The sequence below is a fragment of the Lagenorhynchus albirostris genome, chromosome 18 (genome assembly GCF_949774975.1).
Source record: "Lagenorhynchus albirostris chromosome 18, mLagAlb1.1, whole genome shotgun sequence".
Taxonomy (NCBI): Eukaryota; Metazoa; Chordata; class Mammalia; order Artiodactyla; family Delphinidae; genus Lagenorhynchus; species Lagenorhynchus albirostris.
Genome location: NC_083112.1, coordinates 65626275 through 65646936, shown reverse-complemented (window position 1 = coordinate 65646936; position 20662 = coordinate 65626275). Strand labels below are relative to the sequence as shown.

At 38.8% G+C, this 20662-nt stretch overlaps 1 protein-coding gene across 1 annotated transcript in view; it reads right to left on the bottom strand.

Moving 5' to 3' along the window:
* Positions 1-20662, bottom strand: part of HS6ST3 (heparan sulfate 6-O-sulfotransferase 3) — a 642824-nt gene that overhangs the window by 198698 nt on the left and 423464 nt on the right. The window lies entirely within an intron of this gene.

Genomic DNA, 20662 nt, shown 5'->3' with positions numbered 1-20662 from the left:
TAGACAGGTCTAAGGAGTAAATAAAAAGCTACGGCTTTAATCCATTCTGCTCAGGAGAAAGAAGCTATAAGTGAAATACGGTGGGACTAAAATGTGTGCTTCTAAGACGGTTCATCTACTTTAGACCTGGTGATTGGTACGTTGTCATAATTGTCAGAATTTAGTCATTACTTCAAAATAATATTAATGTAGAAGAGGCCCCTATAATCCACAGGAACATTGTTACTAATTATTTTCCATTCCCTCTGTACAAAATACCCCTTATCTTTAAAGGGAATAATATATCTCTACTGATAGGTAAGAATACCCTCAGGTCCCCAAACCTGTAAGAACTGGAGTAGAGGCTTTTAAAAATCTGTTGATAAATTATTTAAAACTGATTGAGCTAGAAAACCACCAGAAGAGAAAATATTTGGTAAATGATGTAGAAATGTTAAAAATCGTCAATACTGGATTATTTTAAAGCTCTTTCCCTGTTCTTCTCCACCTCTCACCTCATCCATCAATTCTCCAAATGTCAGCTTGAACCCTCTGGCCAAATCCTGTTTCAGGGAATTTACTTGTGGACGTGGCACAGCAGGCATTAAAGATGCCATTAAGCTGACATCTGCTCCTGGACACGTGAACCTTAAGTGGCCTGAAAGCATATAATCTGTGCCATGCCAACTAAAGAGAAATCAAAAGAAAAAGCAAAAACAAACAAAACAAAACCCAGAAACAAATTTAAAATATACTTAAATGAAATTGTAATTTAAGTGTGTGCCTTTGCGTGCACTCACACATACATATATACACAGTCATATGCTCCACTTGCTTTAGATTCGTAGCACTGAGTACAGAATTGGAAAGCCATAAGCTCCATTCCGATAGTGACATATGTTTTACATTATTTTTAAAGAACTAATCCTTACACTCTTTCTGCCAAAGTGTTATATTATCATTGATGCTATTTCCATCTCAGCAACCTTTGGCTATACAGAGAAAGGTTCTCTCTATGTTCTATTTAAATAAGCTCAAACACACATATCTTATAAAACAATGACATGCATCACCCAATATGAACTGTGATCTCAAAGAACTGAAATTCTTTCCCCAGCACCCTGACCCAAAAGATGCTCTCAGTTAGCTCCATCTCTAAAACGCACTTGAAATTAATGGAAAGTTGAATTACACACACTGCCTCTATTTTTAAAAAATATTTTTACAAAGTAGCAAATTGTTTCCACTCAGTTAAAATGATGGATTATTGTATAGTTTGAAAAAATTAACAAACAGATGGAATATCAACCCGTTATTCATTAAAATATTTCACTGGGTTAATTCAGCAAATAAAAATGGAGAAGAGAGCAGATGGCCATTTATAGTTCTCTTGATTTCTTAAACTACTTCTTTACAGCCAGAACTGCTCCTATATTTAACTTGAAATGCACAGCTCTCACCATATGCACAGTAAGCAAGCATTCATGTGACCTCATAAACTTTTCATATAACACAGCAATGATTTTTATGATTTAGTTAAAGGAACACTATACACTTACAAAGTAAGTTATTCCCATAGCCCCAGTATTCTGGGGATAATGTGAATTTCCTAGACTCAGTAGATACTTACCATCATTATCTGGTCTGAAGTAGGTTCAAGTAGACACAGGGGTAAAATTTCACAAAAGGAAGTGATCAGCTTCGTTACAGACGCTGAAGTATGCCAAGCGTGCATAAAATTATTACAGAGTAGGCAGTGTTTCTCTTAAGGCAATACTTTTTTTTTCCATCGTATCCTACTCCTGTAAGTTACTACCTTTTAAAAAAAATTCTATCCTCATGTAGAGCAAATGGGACTCTCACATATGTAAGTGGAATCAACCACTCTGGAAAACTGCTTGACTGTATCTATTACAGCTGAACATATACATACTCTATGGCCCAACAATTCCACTCCTAGGTATACGCCCCACAGAAATGCATAAATATACTCACAAAAGACACTGATATGAATATTCATAGATGCACTATTTGTAAAAGCTCAAACCAGGAAGCAATCCAGACAGAATCAATAAATAAGTTGTGACATATTTATACAATGGTATAATAAAGACAATGGAAATCAACAAACTTCTGCTATAAAAACAACAGGAGTGGATATCACAAACATAAAGTTGAGCAAAAGAAGGCAAACACAACAGCATATACTCTGCAATTCCATTTATGTAAACGTCAAAGGTTGACAAAAGCACTGTGGTGACAGAAATCAGCATAGTGGTCGCTTTGGGGGAAAAGTGGGGAACAGTGACTGAGTCAGGCAGGGGCCGGTTTGGGGTCCTGGCCGCGTTCTTTTTCCTGAACTGGGTGGTTGTTACATGGGTAGTTTCCTATTGTGAAAAGGTACTGCATTGCACACTTATGATTTGTGAACTTCTTAATATGTATAATAGACTTCAATTTTTTTTAAGTTTACTTGAGAAGATAAACACTATGAATAAATAAAAAAGTCCTCTGTAGCAGTGCCAAGTGTAGTACAGAAATGATACCATAATTAATAGCGAGAATTATATTTCATCAGAGTTAACCCAAGTGACATAATGCAAAAATATTCTCTAAATATTATTTTCATAAAGTTCTCCAACCTCCACATTCGAAGTCCTTGGTAGCCTCCCACTGATACCTTTCCCCTGTTACAGAAGACGTGTGTTTCTCCCAAGCACTGGACCTTCCTCCTTCCTGTGAAACTCCTTTCCCCAATTCCCCTCCACGTGGTCTGTGCCCCATGACAATCTTCCCAGCTCTGCAGGTGAGGCACAGATGGCTCAAGCCTGAGTTTCTCTCAGACACAAAGTTCTCATTCTGGCAGGACAATTCTTTGTTTTATGGGATTGACCCAGGCACTGTCACAAGGTTAGCTTCCCTGAATCTGAACCCAAGATGCCTGTAGCCTGTAGGGCCTGTAATTCTTATTACATATAGCATGGAGTTCACGATTGGGCTTCTCTCTAAGACATCAGAGACAAGAGACCTGGCATAATGTCCTGTTCATTGTTATTCCACCTAAGCCCAACAGTGCCTGGGTGTGTTACCTTTTCAATAAAGGTCATTTGAAGGTATTTGGCATGTATTCAATAAATGTTTATTGAGCACCTTAATGTGCAAGGCACACCAAGGTCTCTCTGAGAAGCAGCTAGGTTGCCCCTCCCCCCAGGACCCACCTGCCCCCTTGCAGCCAAGCAGCTACCCCGCTGGGGTGAGGGTGAGGGACTGGACCAAAAATGGGGTTAAGTGAAAATCTACACGTGCTGCTGGGGGAGGGCGGTAGTGGGTAGAGTTGCCAAATAAAATACAGGATATCAAGCTAAACTTGGCTTTCAAATCAACAAAGAATGATTTAATTTTTTTTATATAACAAGTCCCCTGCAATATTTGGCACATACTAATATAAAAAATTATTTGTTGTTTCTCTGAAATCCAAATTTAACTGGGCATCCTTTATTTTTATTTGTAAAACCTGGCAACTCTATGCATGCATGAATGGACAGATATCTGCATAGGTAAACACGGAATCATATGTACTTGGGAAATGAGCCAACCTGCTATATTTCTCAAATGCAAAAATACAAGGTTGTGCATGAATGGTTTCTATATGTGAAAGAGGCATGTGTTCAAATATATATTGGTTATACAGGAGATCAATTAAGTACCTAATCAATTTTGACATTTATATCTCTCTCTCATTAGTTTAAAATCTCCAACCAGCTTCAGGTTATCCCTCTAGTATCTTACTAAAAGAAGGAACGTATATTATAAATTGGTTCTCATTGCTCCCTAAGCTGTTTTCTGTCCCCATCAACCAGGAACCCCAAGTTCAAAATCTTGGGATAGGCTTCTTGCATGACTTTTATCTTCAAATGTGAACTAATAAAATATACACGTTCTTTCACTTCTTTTACATTTATCTTAAACTAGATTCTCCTTAGGAGTATCAAAGAAAAGGGGGATTGGAACCAGGCAGAACCCTGCAGCACCCCCCAACCACGAAGTCCTCTCCATGTCCCCTGCCTCTTGTTTACAGAAAAGCTGAAGTTTCCCAGGGTCCCCTGAGTCACAAAGTGCAGAGTCAAGCGGCTAATGATTAGCACAATAGAGTCACAGACTCAGTGTCTGATGCACATTCCGGAGTTGTTTTACAGATACTGTAACTGCCACCAGAGGGAAAATGCTAACTGCATGATGACCAGGCTGCAGCCATGACATAAGGTGCTCCATCTTGATCAGTACTGAGTCTACGGCTAGCACAATTCCAAGAACAGCCTTAAGAGAATGGCATTAGCACTATTGCTCATAATAATCTATATCTTTGTGGGCATCAAAATAATTGTAGCTTGTTCTGCTCGTATATGTAAACAGGCAACTAAACTGTCAGCAAAGATATGTTACAGACCCACGTAGACATCTTCCACTCTAAGAATACAGCTCCCTATACAGCATGAAGAAGTTACAGAAGACGGACCTTCGCCCATAATCCCATAGAAACAGAAAGATGTTCTGACAAGTGGGGATTTGTAAGCAGCTTTTGTCAGGAAAGAGCTCTCCACAGGGGGGCCCCTTTTGTCTTGTTAGTAACCTTAAACGAGTCACACCCATGCTCCACTGATCTCCAGCCCTAGCACACCTTTCAAGTCTTTTGATCACACAATACCTTGCCTAACCTGTTGGTTCTTCCCATAGATCAAAGAAGTAGAAATGAAGAATAAGTAATCAACAGATGACCAGATCTCCTCCCTAGCTTCCCTTGCAGTAATCTCACGAACAAACCGTGTGAACAAGATAGCATCTAAGGAAAGGCCAGGAGGAGTCGGGAGTCGACAAGTCTGCGCACAGTGGGGCATGTCAAGGACTCTGACCCCCGATCTCAATGGTTAACTGCGATTACTTCCCTTTTTCCCTTTAAAAACTTTCATGGCCGAGCAGAATCTTCAGAGGTGGTTTTTGAGGGACACTGAGTCCACCATCTCCCCCGATTGTTGGCATTCTGATTAAAAGCAACTTTCCTTTCTACCGAAAACTGCCTGTCGGTTATTGATTTTCGAGTGGCGAGCACCGGACCTGAGTTCAGTAACACTCTCAGGTTTAAACCTTCCAGTCTTCCTTATCATTGTAAAGAATTGTAAATTGGTCGTTCTTAGGCTGTGTCAGGCTAGCAGATATTTTTAACTTGGCTCACATAGCAGTAACAAAGAATCAATATTTAAGGTTAAGATTTCTTTAAAATCTGGGTGTCTGGCTGCATCTGAAAGATCTGAAGATCTGGCCACACTGGATCTGTGTTTACCCTTGGCTATAACAGCTGGAGTTGAATAGAAACTTTCTTCTTTACACAGAACATGTAAGTCCTCACCTGCTTAGGTGACTTGGTTGGCATCTAACAGTGTGACCAAAATTGCATTACATGCAAACGCCTCTGCAGCAAACATCAGAGACCTTTCAAAGCTCTTTCCCTGTTCCCCACTTCAGTCCTAGGTCCCAGTTAGGCCAACAGCCCCAAAAGTCTCATTTTTGTTTCCCGCTCCTTCACCACATTTTCTCTTCGTCAATGTAGATTGTTTTTTCTTTAATTTGACTTCCTATTTAAATTGTTTCTGTACATCTCACCAACGTTGTTCATTACCTTGGTTTTCTTTCTGAAAGTTAACATGCATATATTCTGTAGGTGTTTTGGGGCACTTGTCTTATCTCACCAAGACTCCTGTGTCAGCTCCCTAAGGACAAGAGCCTTCCTTGATACCTCTTTTAGTAATTCTGGGCATCCCCAAAGCACTCAAGAATTAGTGGTTGCATGAAATGACTACACTGCAATCTAATCAGCATATAAAGAGAAAAGTGGACCTGAACTTATTCCTTTTTTGAACAGTATACTAGTACGGTTTGAAACTGTTTATTTTTCCTGAAATGTACTAGTTTTAAAAAATAGCATGTAAGAAATAGACACTAAGCAAGCTCTTTTAAAGTTGTTTAAGGTAATTTAATAAAGCCCCCCAATTAAACCACACTATCTCATTTTATTCCATAAATATATTTGATTCTATGACCAATAAAGACTAAAAATTTCATTCATTTTGTTCTTACTTCTCATGAGATTATTAAAACTCAAAGACCCAATTTTCCATCACTTTAAGGAGGCTGATTATTTAAATGTTAAAGACCTAAAGTATTCTCTGTGTATGTATCTATTAAAACATAAGGGAATAGATGAGAAGCCTGAATTCTAAGAAAAATTTTCTAACTATACGAGCAGATACCAAAATCTATTTAAACAGCTTTGTAAAAAACAGTGAGTTTTAAATAATTTACTTTAGTTACATACCTTAAAAAAATAAGATTTAAAGAGAGAGGTCCAAAAAGCTAACATTTCCTCAATCAAAAAAAATTCTTTCCACACAATAATTACCTTTAAAGAAAATGTTAGGAAGGTTCAAAGGAAAAAAATAATTAGTAAGAAATCCACTCACAGTAGGAATTAGCAAACAATCTGTGTTTTCCTAAATCACCTCCTCTTGACGTGTTGTCAGGACCACGAGGCATGACAAATTTTAAGTGGGCTTTTGCTGCCGAGAACTAATCCATAAGGTACAACCATTTCATACACACACACACACACACACACACACACACACACACACACACACTGCAAAGTGGTGAATAAAGTAGCAAACATGGATTAACTGCTTCCATTACAGCTAGTTAGTGAAGACGAAAATAATATTATAGACAAATCTTTTAGAAAAGGCTCATATGCCAATATGCTTTGCAAAATATGGATTGCATCGTTCATAAGCGTATATATATATATATATATATATATATATACACAGACACACACACACATATATATTTCTTGGAAGATGCTTATGCACTAATAAATAAGAAAAAAAATCATTTCCCAGTCAAATTGAATCTTTGGAGGCAGTAAAAAAGAATTTGGAAGGAAAAAATATATAAGGACATTAGTTTCTAATTCAATTATATCATATAGTGAATCAAAATTGAAAAAAATGTGAAAAATCACTCGACAGAGAAAATTCATTATCAACTCAAATATAAGATAGCAGTCCTCAATTATCCAAGGGAGATTATATTGTTCCTAACCCAGCACCTGACTTACTGATAACAGAGCATTTGCATAGAATCATATCATATTACATTAGCACTTGGCATCTTAATGAGTGCCTAAGACCTGTCACTCAAGAAATACCACCAGGGAAACCCCCTACAGTGCCTCCTGCAAGGTTGCTTAATTTGTCAGTGACAGAGGAAGGGCTAAAACGTGGGCTTCTTGCTTTAGAAAAAATACTGATGTTTTTTGAATTAGCTGAGGTTAATGATTTGCCCCGCTGAGATCTTGCTTGTTGTTTGTTGATTTTCTTGTTTGTTTGTTTAAACGAGAAGCTAAATATTCTATCTGTTATATGAAAGTTTGAGAGAGGTGTAAAAGGCTCTTTGGTGAGGGATATGAAAGCACTATTCCCATCAAGAGTAAACCGGGAGGGCTTCCCTGGTGGCGCCGTGGTTGGGAGTCCGCCTGCCGATGCAGGGGACACCGGTTCGTGCCCCGGTCTGGGAGGATCCCACGTGCCGCGGGAGCGGCTGGGCCCGTGAGCCATGGCCGCTGAGCCTGCGCGTCCGGAGCCTGTGCTCCGTGGCCACAACAGTGAGAGGCCCGCGTACCACAAAAAAAAAAAAAAGTAAACCAGGAGATAGGACTGGAAAGTGACTCTGAGAGATTCTCACGTCCAACCTTATATCTATGAGCAAAGTGAGGTCCAGAGAGGTGATTCAGCTTTCTCTGTGTTACACAGCTAGCTGGTGGCAGGAATCGGACTGAACTCAGTATACCCATGTAGTCTAGGGTTCTTTCCTCTGCACCTTGACCTTGAGTTGTGTCTTCAGGGTAAGGCGTCACTATAACATTGAAAAGGAATTCATCGAGCAAGATAATCACATTAAATGTAAATGCAAACACCACAGTTGAAAATCTGAAATAGATGACGTTTTTTATTACATGTTGATTTGTTCAACATATCTATTATTGCTCCTTGTAATTATAATGGATAAACAGTCATTGCCTTGGGGTGTTGCTCATGTGTCTGTAATGTTCATCACAGGCCAACAGGGACCCAGGCACCACAGGCCAACAGCTCACAGACTGTAGAATTAAAAGCTGTGTCAAGCACCGGCTGAACCGGTGCACTAAAGCTTCATCGATTCGGACCATTTTGGGGAGAATGGGGTACAAGGTGGGGACAAGCGAATTGGTAAAAAATAAAGTCAGAAATTAACTATTTTTGAAGAAATACATAACGATTATTTTTAAGTTAGTGAAAGCAACCACTTAAATACTGTCCAATATAAGTCCTGTAGGGCTTATTTTAATAACTGAATAACTCATCTGTAATTAGCAGATCAATTGTTTACATGCAAATGGCATCAGAAAGCATTTGAAAATACTTCTGCACATCAAAAATGTGCCAGCTATTTATTCCAAAGTTTGCACGGAAAACATTTGACTCCAGAGAGTAGAGAGGTACATTTTAGTCTAGTTCTAGTTAAACGATCAAGAATTCTCATAGTGATAATGCTCTTACTGAAGTGATAATGATAGTATAATGATTCATCTCCAACTCCTCATAGGGAGTCCATATGTATTTTCTAATTTGTGCCCAACAGACTTCTGTGATGTGAGGGTAAACAGAGGTGAAGGAACTTGCCCAAGATATAGTAGCAACTAAGTTCCACATCCTGGACCAGAACCCAGAGGTCCTCTGACCCCTGCTAAGTACTCTTTCACTCTTCCACATGCTCTCCAGGAAGAGTACAGCATTCTGGGTTAGGCTAGATGAGCTCTAATGTCATTTTTCTTTCATTCTCAGGGTCTATATTTCTTTACGTGCAGTGACCTCAAAGAGGAAAGTATACGTTACACATATGTGCGACTGGGGCTTAAATATACTGGATTCCAGGGACTCTGCATTTCCCTTCAGTGGGTTGTGTCAGTATTTAATGGATCAGTATGTGTGTTCAATACCTTAAATCCTTGCTGATATGAGATGGGCGTAAATACTCAAACTATCTTTGGTTTCTCCAACTCTTTTTCCTAAACACTAGGTTTAATTTATAAATGAAACTGAGTCAAATATCCCTTAGTCATTCTAATGGCAAGAAAAATGACAGCTCCTTTTCTACCATTAACATTACCAAGACCTAAACTCATGGATAATCTTCTCTTCTCAGGCAACAATTACTGTGAGCCTCACTTTGGTGGGGAGAGCAGAGACACCAAAAGAAAGAATCTTGGAGATTAATTTGTTAAATGGAGAAATACATGCATAATAAACGACTCTATGCTATAAACTTATTAGTAAAGAGGAAGCTGAAATAAACATGCACTTATGTTCAACTGTAGAGTCTCTTTCACCTTACCCTACCTGTATGGCAATATCATGTTTATTATTGGCCTTACATTGCTATAAACACGAGCTTCAACACGGCTCAGTTGGGAGCTTCTTAGTGGTGAAATGCCACCTCTTAGTCTTTGTATATAATAGAAGGGAGATCTTTTGTGACTGATGTGTGTGCACATGTATAACTGCCCAGTGACAGCAGATTAGGTTGACCAGATGACTTATGACTGATCAACATGTAGAGCTGAGCAATGTACATGGAGAGGAGGAAAGAAGCCTTGAGCTTTAAATAATGCTGGGAACGGATTAAGTGAGCATTCCTGCCATCACTCTATCAGTCCTTTATCATTTAGAATATTCAGTTAGATTTCTCACCATGCATATCCTCCACCCCCAGACCTCCTGAACTACTTACTCATGGTTACTTCAACAACAATTTTCTGGCTAGTATTCCTTTGCAAATTATGTTTTCTTGGTTGAAATAGTCCCTTTCTCCCTTCGCTTCTCCACCTACAGAATTCTACTCATCTTTTAAATACCCAGCTTATATGTCACTTTCTCAGAGAAGACCTAAGTAAATGTACAGTGGTCCCTCGCTATCTGCAGGGACCCCCGGGGATACCAAAATCTACAGGTGCTCAAATCCTTTGTATAAAATGGCATAGTATTTTCATATAACCTATGAACATCCTCCTATATACTTTAAATCATCTCTAGAGTACTTATAATACCTAATACAATGTAAACGCTTTGTAAATACAATGTAAATGCTGAGTAAACAGTTTCATCTTGTGGCAAATTTAAATTCTCCTTTCTGGAACTTTTTGAAAATTTTTTTCAAATACTTACAATTGAAGTTGGTTGAATCCACAGATACGGAACCCACAGATACGCAAGGCCAACTGTACACTCGTCTACATTCAAAAGTACTTTGGTCAAGCCATTCCTATATCACCGACCATAATATGCTGTCATTACTTGATGAGCTACCTCACCCATTAGATTGCACACTCTTCATGGCCAGGGCTGTTGTGTTATTCCTTGTTATATTTCTGCCACTCCTTGGTCCCCTGCCCCTTACACCTGCCAATATGCTCCCCAGTTTCTTGCATACTGTGGGCATAGATTAAGTTCTATAAATGTTTATTGACTGAACTAGTGTGGGAGTGGCCAGTGGATAGTCAGGATCTAATGGGTCGTTAGATTTGTGGGTGATGAAAACCCTCCTAAACATAATGTGTTGACCCAAAAGCTCAACTCCCTGACCTTTCATTTAGGCTGCGAACCAGAGTGCATGAATCTTTGTTCATCCTTTCCATGTGCTATCCACTTAGATTTCAGCCCTACATTAATCTGGGATATTAATTCCACCAGCACTTCTGATGGAAGCTATAATTTATAGCACTGAAAAACCTTTCTGTAGCTTAATATCCAGAGGTGTAAGAATACAAGTGACATTAAACATTAACTAGGCAAAGAGCTATGAGTGCAGAAACCGTGCTGTGTGAAAACTCAGAGCCAAAATGCAGGCTAAAACATTTCACAATTAAAATAGGATGAAATGAGCAAGTGTCACAGGTCCTCCTGCATTAATCAGAAAGCATGTAAAACAAACCAGAGGCATATTTATTGCTTAAAAAAATCCTCAAATCCCTGAAGTACCTATAATTATTAATTATGTATAAACAACACTGGAAGTGTTGACATTGTATATTCCTATAAAATGAAACATAAAATAATAATGCCTCAATCTTATACAATCCTTTCAAGTTAATGATAAGTTGGGAAGGATTCTATGAAGTTTTAGGTGGGCAAGCACTCATGACCACCCAGAAATGGAATCTGTTGTGTTAATACCTAGGTCTCCACTCTTAATAACACACGCTCTCTCTCTGACACTAACACCATATAGAGAGAGTACGAGGTAGCCGATCCAGCCCTGAGATCTAATTTCAATATGCCACAAACTTGCTGAGTGACCCTGAGCAACGTTCGTATTTCCTTGGGCCTAAAGTTCCCCATTTAAAGAAAAGGGCTAGAAGCGTGTACCATTATGTCATTTCAATTTGAATATTCAATCATTCCTATTTCCAAGGTTTATTTGATGTGTTATCCCTGCTCTTACTCTTCTGTTAGAGGAAAATGTCGGTGGCTTGATAAAACATGTGCAATTTCTAGCATATTTGATAACTGCAAAGTTAGCTTATTCTAAAATGCTATCCATTGTGATGCTTCCAGCCTCAAGTACTATAATAGAAAGTCCAACATCGTGCAAAAGTCTTATTTCATAAATAGGATATCTAGAGTGTGGATGGGCTCAGGGCTGGGTGAAAGGTATCATCAAGGACCCAGGTTTTTCCCATCTTTCTGCTCTGACTTCCTGGGTGCCAGTCTCCTCTTCAGATTTGTAGCAAGGTGCTTGTCCTAGGGTACAGTAGAGAATATGAAGACCAGACCTATAACGCCAAATCTCTCAGCAAAGCATCTTCTCCTCTCTGTCATATTATTAAAGTAGTTTGGGAAGTAGCTGTTGAACACCAGTACGATGCTAGGAATTGTTCGTGATACAATAAAAAGAAGTATAAAGGAAAAGCCATTCAGTCTTTCATTGTGGGATCATGACATTCAGAAAATGAAGTACAGTTGCACCACTATTTGGATACCAAAATCTGAGATGCTCAAGTAACTTACATAAAATGGCATAGCATTCACGTATAATCTATGCACATCCTCCCTATGCTTTAAATCATCTCTAGGTTACTTATAATACCTAATACAATTGCTATGTATATAGCTGCCATTGCATGGCAAATTCAAGTTTTGCTTTTTGAAACTTTCTGGAATTTTTTGTGTGTGTGTGTGCATATTTGCCATCTGAGGTTGGTTGAATTCATGGACGCAGAACCCGCAGATACGGTGAATCAACTGTAAATCTGTTTTAGAACCTTAAACCAGGACAGAAATACTCTTTCCATGAGGTTAACCCAGCCCTAGCAGAATCTCCAGGTGTGGTTAGACAGTGTGACCTTATTCTTACTTCTGAAGAAAACAAATTCCTTACTTGTAAATTCCATACTTAAGGATGATTTTTCAAAGGAATTTATCATAGACTACACTGACCTTACTTTTTTTTTTTTTTTTTTAAAGAAGATGTTGGGGGTAGGAGTTTATTAGTTAATTTATTAGTTTATTTTTGCTGTGTTGGGTCTTCGTCTCTGTGCGAGGGCTTTCTCTAGTTGTGGCAGGTGGGGGCCACTCTTCATCGCGGTGCGCGGGCCTCTCACTATCGCGGCCTCTCTTGCTGCGGAGCACAGGCTCCAGACGCACAGGCTCAGTAGTTGTGGCTCACGGGCCCAGCCGCTCCGCGGCATGTGGGATGTTCCCAGACCAGGGCTCGAACCCGTGTCCCCTGCATTAGCAGGCAGATTCTCAACCACTGCACCACCGAGGAAGCCCTGACCTTACTTTTTTTTGGCAGTACGCGGGCCTCTCACTGTTGCGGCCTCTCCTGCTGCGGAGCACAGGCTCCGGATGTGCAGGCTCAGCGGTCATGGCTCACGGGCCCAGCCGCTCCGCGGCATGTGGGATCTTCCCGGACCGGGGCACGAACCCGTGTCCCTTGCATCGGCAGGCGGACTCTCAACCACTGCGCCACCAGGGAAGCCCCTGACCTTACTTTTGAAGTGACTAAAGCTTGGCAAAGCAGAATGCATTTCAGATTGCAGTGGACTGCAGCCAAGGGTTATTTGAGATATTTAGACTAAGGTTTTCAGCAAGATAAGTATAGTGTAACAGTAAAACATAATCATAGCTGCTATAAATTAAAATATATGGCATATGGTATGTACAATGCATTCCTAAATCCACTGTTCTCAGATATACCCTGTTTTTGTACTGGTAATATTATACTATGGTCTAAAATTGGACTATGTGATGAAATAGTAATCATAGTATCCAGGTACTTGAATTTAGAGATTCACAGAGTCAAATGGTAGAAGCTGTTAAAAGCACTGTAGTATGAATATATTACAGAATACCTAATTGCGTCCCTATTTTATATTTCCAACAATATTGTGGTAATGCCTTCTGCAGCCTATGAGTGACAGTTTCTCTGTGCTGGAGACCTGGTAGTGGAACTCCTTCTGGGTCACAGAGTATATGCACATTCTTCATTTTCATGAATGCTGCCAAATTGCTTCCAAAATGGTTGCACATATTCCCACCAGCTGCATATGAGAGTTTCTGTTTCACTACGTTCTCATAAACACATGATATAAGACATTTTAATTTTTACCAATCTGGTGGGTGAGAAATGGCATCTCATTTTTCTCCTCATTTGCACTTCTCAGATTCCCAATGAGATTAAACTTAAACACTTTCTTCCATGTTCATTAGCCACGATAAGCCTTTCTTCTTCTGAAAAATGCCTATTTGTTCTGTTTGCTCATTTTTCTATTGGGATGTTTTCTATTTCATACTGACATACGTTTTTTCTATATATGTTGGTTCTTGTGGGTTAATGCTTCTTTTACTCCTTTATTCTCATTTTCTTTTTCTCTCTCTTTCTTTCTTTCTCTCTCTTTCTTTCTCTCTCTCTCTCTCTTTCCTTCCTTCCTTTTCTCTCTCCCTCCCTCCCTTCCTTCCTTTTTGGCTGCATTGCGTCTTCGTTGCTGCACGTGGGCTTTCTCTAGTTGGAACGAGCGGGGGCTACTCCATTGCGGTGCGCAGGCTTCTCATTGCGGTGGCTTCTCTTGCTGTGGAGCACGAGCTCTAGGAGCATGGGCTTCAGTAGTTGTGGTGCATGGGCTCAGTAGTTGTGGCTCACAGGCTCTAGAGCGCAGGCTCAGTAGTTGTGGCGCACTGGCTTAGTTGCTCCGCGGCATGTGGGATCTTCCTGGACCAGGGCTCCTTCTCATGTCCCCTGCATTGGCAGGAGGATTCTTACCCACTGAACCACCAGGGAAGTCCATCTCATTTTATTTTTCCCAACTTTATTGAAATATGAGTCACAAATAAAACTTGCATATATATTAAGGTTGTACAACGTGATTTTTAAAGGGGTACGACATGATGATTTTATATATATATATATATATATATATATATATATATATATATATAGTGAAACGACTACCACAATCAAATTAATTCACACATCCATCGTCTCACAAAGGAGTACTTTGTGATATTCCTTTGCCATACTGATTTCATTTCCTTTGGATATATACCCAGAAGTGCGATTGCTGAAATATGGTAATAGTTCGATTTTTTTTAAATTGTGAGGGGAAACTTCATACTGTGTTTCATGATGGCTGTACCAATTTACATTTTTACCAATGATATACAAGGGTGCCCTTTCCTCTACACCCTGACCAATACTCGTTATCTCTTGTCTTTTTGATGATAAGCATTCTAACAGGTGAGAGATGATTATCTCATTCTGGTTTTGATTTGCATTTCACTGATGGTTGGTGATGCTGAGCACCTTTTCATATACCCACTGACCATATGTATGGCTCTTTTGGAAAAACATCTGTTCAGGTCCTTGCCCATTTTTTAGTCAGGTTACTTGTTTTACTGAGATTGATTTATAGGAGAGCCTTATATATTATGGATGTTAACCTTTTATCAGACGTATGGATTGTATATATTCCCCCCCCCCGCTTCTGTAGGTTGTACTTTTACTCTGTTGACTGTTTCCTTTGCTGTGCAGAAACTTTTTAGTTTGCAGTAGTCTCACTTATTTATTGTTGCTTTTGTTGCCTGCGCTTTTATAGTCATAGCCAAAAAAATCATTGCCAATGTCAAGATTTTCCCCTATGTTTTCTTCCAGGAGTTTTACATTTTCAGGTCTTAATTTAAATGCCTTTGCATGTGATTGATGAGTTGTCTCAATATCATTTTGAAGAGACTATTCTTTCCACATTGTGTATCTTGGCACCACTGACCAAGATTAGTTGCACATGTATGTGTGGGTTTATTTCCGGGCCCTCTATTCTGTTCCATTGGTTTATGTGCCTATTCCCATACCAGTACCCTGCTGTTCTGATTTCTGTAGTTTTGTAATAAAGAAATAAAAGATATCCAAATAAGAAAGGAGGAAGTTAAATAGACATGATAAATCTCACATACAGAAAACCCTAAATACCCCAACAAAAAACTGTTAGAACTAATAAACGAATTCAGTAAGGTTGCAAGATACAAAATCAATATGCGAAAATCAGTTGTTTCTATACACTAACAAGGAACTATCTGAAAAATAAATTAAGAAAGCAATCCCATTTACAACAGCAACAAAAATCACTTAGGAATAAATTTAACCAAGGAGGTGAAAAATCTATACACTGAAAACTATAAGACATTGATAAAAACAAGTGAAGAAGACACAAATAAATGGAACGATATCTCATGTTCATGGATTGGAAGAATTAAAATTGTTAAAATGTCCATCTACTGAGGGCAATCTACAGATTCAATACAATCTCTGTCAAAATTCCAATGGCCTTTTTCACAGAAATAGAAAAATAATCCTAATATTCCTATGGAACCACAATAGACACCAACTAGCCAAAGCAATCCTGAGAAAGAACAAAGCTGGAGGCGTCATACTTCATGATTCCCTTTATTCTCATTTTGTAAGTGTTTTGGAAGAGGAAAGAGATAAATGTATGTGGCCAACCCACGATGTCAACCAGTAGTCCTGAGCTCTCCGCACTTCAGACTCTTCACTCTGTCATACGTGCTGGTTTAGGCACTGTAGCTGCAGCTTGCAATGTCACCATGGCCTCTGACCTTGTCCTTCTAATATAACACCCACCACAGCACTTCTAATTTCTCCTCTCATCAAAGAGACAGGTGGAGAGAATGCTTTTATTCTGCAAGTACACATGAAAAATGGGTATTTTCCCATGGATTTTAGTAGAAAGTTTAATTACTATGAGTTCTTTAAATAATTTGGGTTTTGTGTTTGTTCTATTCTTGATATGTTTGAGCATGATCCCAGAAGTTAACTGAGTAATTATTTAGGGTCATGAGGAATAGCTTGCTTATTTTAAAACTCGGGATGGGGATGAGGGAAGATTCGGTGTAATGAGATAGTCTGTTATTTCTGTGAATTTAATTAAGAGCTCTTTATTTTAGATTTGCCCAGATCTTTTCATGGAGAAAGCATCCCCACACAAATTCTCATGACCTTGTGCTTTCTTTTCCTTTTATTTTCATGTGTATTTGCTATGGTTTTAAAGAGTCACTCCTAGTCAAATAGGGAATTTCTTCTGGTTTCATGACTAAATGGTGCTTAAGCAGTATGCCAACAAGACATTCATTATGCAAGGTACTAAGGCAAAGCACCCAATGATCTGTGAAGGAAACAGAACTTCATCTTTGGTTTTTTAAAAGTACTTTCCAAGACAGATTAGAGCAGTTCACCATAAAGGGAAAAAAAATAATCTCAAGTAATTTTATAAGACAAAAGAATAGTAAGTATGTACTTTGTTCACTTAAAAACACATAAACTGCATCCAGTCTGAGGTTTTTCCCAAAGAGTTCCTGAATAGGTAGAAGAAAAGTTCTACAAAATGCATCAGCCAGAAGTACTGTGCTAAATTCTCCAATCACTCATGCTCTAAAGAAACTTTCAAAATGCAGTTCACACCTCTTGCTGAACTTTTTAGTTCATTTTCAATTGCAAGGAACAACAAAGTAGTTTCTTTTTCCTATTTCTGGGCGGTGAAAAATGAGTAAGGTCATAAACTGGATGTGTACCATTATCATTTATATCTGAAGAAGCTACAGCCAATTATATTATTTTTTGTGTTATCTGCAGGGCAATAAATAGAGGCAGGAGAAAAGTCAAGATGTTGTTTGCACACAGGCTGGCCGTACAGATATGGCACAGACCTCACACTTGGAACCAAAGCAATGGGAAGGGAGCGAGTGGGGGGCATGCGTTAACGTCTCCTTGGGCTTACTTCTCTTACAGAAGCCCATCATCTCAGGAAGAGACTCTATCATAAAGGGAGGTGATGAGTTTTGGCATCAGGCATGGCTGCCCAAAACACGGCATTAGCAAGTCACTTAACATTACAAGAAAAAAAGGTATGAAAATACATACCTCGGAGGGACTCCATGAAGACACGGCCACACGATGTATTGCACCTAACAGATGCACAATTAAGTTCTTTCAAATCCCTCCTTGCATATTCCGTCCCAATCATTAAACTGGTGTCATTACCATGCTGGGATGCTACACTAAAGAGCAGGGCACACTTTCGAAACCGTTGAGCAGCTACATAAAGTGACATGATTCTGTGGGACTATTACAGGTCCCCTATACCTGTACACCCCCTAGAGCATCTGCCAGTCAGGTCTGTGGATTATTACCTGTCCTCCTTTCCCTTTCTTATATACTTCAGTTTCTTCCTCCCAAATGTAACTTGAAGTGTTTTTTTTTTTCCCCACTGCTTTAAGACTTCTTCAAGCATAAAAGTAAATATTTGAAAATGAAGCAGCTTTAAAGAAATTTTTTTTAAGACTAATGGGTGTTCATTCTAAAGGAGCAGGGATCAAAAATAATAATACTTTCAAAGCCAAACAAATGCTGTTGCTCTGTCACTATCTGAGACACCTGGGGTTTGATTTCTTTTTAAGTTTTTTTTTCAGTCCTTTATAATACACGTAAGTGTGATAGGTTCACCCTTTAATCAGGAACGGATCTGAAACAATGTGATAGAAAGAAATCCCTTGCCTAAGTCATGGCCAGACCTGTGTCACGGAATCCTTTTTATTAAAAGCTCTATGTAAGATCATCACAAGTTTGATTTATTAAAAAAATTAAGTTGAGATCAAAAGAAAACATTTTATTGGTTGAATTGCCGACTAGCTTTCCAACCTGAGGCTCCTTTTTCGTTTCGTCTAGTTGAATCATGGCTCAGTACAGCTCCTGCTTTCTCTTTCCTAACCAGGAAACCTGAGAGTTTCTGTCTGGATCCCAGAGCTCCACTTTTGTGGCTTTCTCTCTCTGCTCCCCTCCTGACCATCTGTGAACCAAAAACAAGGTACCTCTTGCAGTTTCCAGAACTATAAGATCTCTGGAACTATAAGACTTCCTTGCTGGTGCAGTAGTTAAGACTCTGTGCTCCCAATGCACGGGGCCCAGGTTTGATCCCTGGTCAGAGAACTGGATCCCACATGAGTGCCGCAACTAAGAGTTCGCATGCCACAACTAAGGAGCCTGCCTGCCGCAACTAAGGAGCCCGCCTGCTGCAACTAAGGAGCCCGCCTGCCACAACAAAGACCCAGTGCAACCAAATAAATAAATAAATAAATATTTTTTAAAAAAGACTCCTGGGTACAAGATCAATATGCAAAACAATTAGCAACAAAATCACGAAAAAAGGTATTTAAAAAAAAAAACAAAAAAACCCCTGTAAGATCTCTTCTGCCTGAATACCACCTACTGCATGGAGAGCGCCTAGCTCCTTCCCTCTGGGTGAAAGATGCTGAGCCCAGTCACACTGTCCTCCTACCTGTTGTGTGTATACAATGCTACACAAGCCACAGAGGCCCTTGTCTGTAAAACATGTATCTGGAATAATATTGGGAGGAAAGTAAATAATTTTTTCCAAACGAAATAAAAGTTACTTTACTGAAATTCACCGGCTACAAAAGTTTTCTTTTTTTTCCTGTTATAATTCTGAAAGAAAGAGATTCAACTCACCTGGTCAGACCTTTGACTCTATAATTTTAAAAAATCTGAATGTCAAGAACAGTGTAATAAAGATTGTTTAGAAATTGTGTGGGAAATAAATCTAAATTTCCTGGTTAAATATTATCTGTAATGTTCAGCATCGTACTTATAAAAAGCTACCATTTATTAGGTACTTGCTAAGGGCTCAATGCTAAGGGTTTACTTAATACAAATAATCTCATTTAATTCTCACAAGGTCACATTGTTCTCAGAGGCGATTAAGTAACATGCCCAAACAGGTATAGCCTAGTACTAAGTGCACTGCACATCTTTGAATCCAAACAAGCACACTCAGGAGTCCACACTCAAACTCTCATACCAACATCTACAACTTCTACAATGAACAATGTATCTGTCCTTCATTTACTAGATTAGATAAACTTCAGGGTTGTTTCCAGCTATAAGCCTATGGAGGGCCTGTGCTGAAACTCTCCTAGATCTCAACCCTGGAATATGCACGAAGGAATCTTGAATACATGCTTTTTGATTAGGATGATAATAATTAAAAATAAAATTATGTGAATGATCATAGGCAATACTGACTAGACCAATTTAATAAAATCCACATCACCATTCCACTAAAGATACATTTTAGAGTCTTGATGATTTAATAGAAGATTGTTACACTTCAATTCCCAGCTGTACAAAACCTATTCTCAAGCATGATCATTATAATCTCGTGCTTTATTAAACATCTGAAAGGAATGGCATAATGGTCCTTCAAGGACAGCTCCATTAGGGGAAAAAAAAAATAGAATAATCTACAGTATAATGTGTTTAAAATGCTTTTTAAAATAGTGTTGTCATTAAGGTGATCAGCACCTGGGTTATTCTCATTGAAACAGCCTGAGGTCTGCTGATTAAAGAGAGAGCTACACCCCCTTTTCCTGGCTCATTAAATGAACCAAAGATATAATCCACACACCTCTTCCTATAGTCTAGCTTCATTAGGACGAAAATCCGCAAAAAACAGATATCAGTGCAATAAACTAGGTTGAGAAAAGAGGAATGGAAGGATACATAGTTTTATTGACCAATAAAATTTAATTGACTGTCTATATTCTCACTTAGAAATTGGTCAAAATGGCCCCCAAATTCAGTTTGATACTAATAGAGCTTCCTTTTAAAGTCAGGACATGCTTTTCCAAAAGCACAAGCCTACCATTCTTCATCTTTCCTTGGTCAAAATTATATCAGGTCTTCAGAATGCATCTTGTCCAAGAGTTAATTAATATTCCCCAGTCTACATCTTAAATTGCATGTGGAACCTACTGGTATGAAAAATGATAATAAGATTAATAAAACTTACATATCTATTATAACATAAAGTCTACAATTTTCATGTCTGTTTCCATTTTTAAATTCTCACATCGACAATATTGATTCCCATTTTCCAGATGAGGAAAATGAGGCTCAAAAAGATTACATGACTTGGGCTTCCCTGATGGCGCAGTGGTTGAGAGCCCGCCTG